This window comes from Galeopterus variegatus, unplaced genomic scaffold (genome assembly GCF_000696425.1).
Source record: "Galeopterus variegatus unplaced genomic scaffold, G_variegatus-3.0.2 Scaffold12258, whole genome shotgun sequence".
Lineage (NCBI taxonomy): Eukaryota > Metazoa > Chordata > Mammalia > Dermoptera > Cynocephalidae > Galeopterus > Galeopterus variegatus.
This window is the reverse complement of record NW_007738369.1, coordinates 1-1,233: the sequence shown is the minus strand read 5'-3', so window position 1 is coordinate 1,233 and position 1,233 is coordinate 1.

The following is a 1,233-nucleotide window of genomic DNA, read 5'->3' as shown; positions in this document are numbered from 1 at the left end:
AGCGCACCGGTCATCCCTATATAGGATCTGAACCTGCGGCGGGAGCACTGCTGCACTCCCACGGGCTTGGCCTACAAGTTATTATTTTTAAAAGTGTTTACTTTGTATTCTGCTACTTAGCTCAACTTATTTATTAGTTCTAACAGTTTTTTTTTGTGTGTGTGTGTGTGTGTGAGAGATCTTTAAGGTTTTCAGCATATAAGATCATATCATCTGTAAATAATGATATTTTTAGTTTTTTCTATCCAAAATGAATTTCTTTTAATCTTTTTTGCCCAATTGCACTGGCTAGAGCTTACAGTGCTATGTTAAACTGAAGTGGTAAGAGTAGGCATCTTTGCCTTGTTACTGGTTTAGAGGAAAAGTTTTTAGTCTTTGCCATTGAGAATGATGTTTGCCTTGTTTATTTTTTGTTTTTTTTTAATATGGCTTTTGCTATGTTGAGGAAGTTTCCTTCTATTCCTAATTTATTGAGTGTTTTTATCACAAGAGAATGTNGATTGCTTTAGATATTACTGACATTTAAGCAATAGTAAATCTTTTAATCCATGAACATGGGATGCATTTCCTTTTATCTATGTTGTTTTTAATTTTTTTCAGAAATGTTTTATAGTTCTCATTGTACACGTCTTTCACCTCCTTGGTTAATTCCTGAGTATTATATTCTTTTTGATGGTATTATAAATGGAATTATTTTCATAATTTCCTCTTCAGATTGTCATTGTTAGTATAAACAAACACAAGTTATTATTATTATTATTATTATTTGAGACTGGCCACAACGTGCTCAGCCAGTGAGCGCTGTGAGCGCACCGGTCATCCCTATATAGGATCTGAACCTGCNTATGTTGAGGAAGTTTCCTTCTATTCCTAATTTATTGAGTGTTTTTATCACAAGAGAATGTCGAATTTCATCAATTACTTTTTTCACATTAATTGTGATAATCATGCTTTTTCCGTCTTCATTCTGTTAATGTGGTATAGTACGTTGATTGATTTTTATGTGTTTAGCCATCTTTGCATTCTGGTAATAAATCCTATTTGGTTATGGTGTATAGACCTTTTAATATGCTGATGAATTTGTTTTTCTAATTTTTTCTTTATGATTTTTTTCATCAAAATTTATGAAAGATATTAGTCTACAGTATTCTTTTCTTGTAATGTCTTTATCTAGCTTTGATATCTGAGTATCTTAGTCCATTGGGTGGCTATAACAATATATCTTAGAATGGG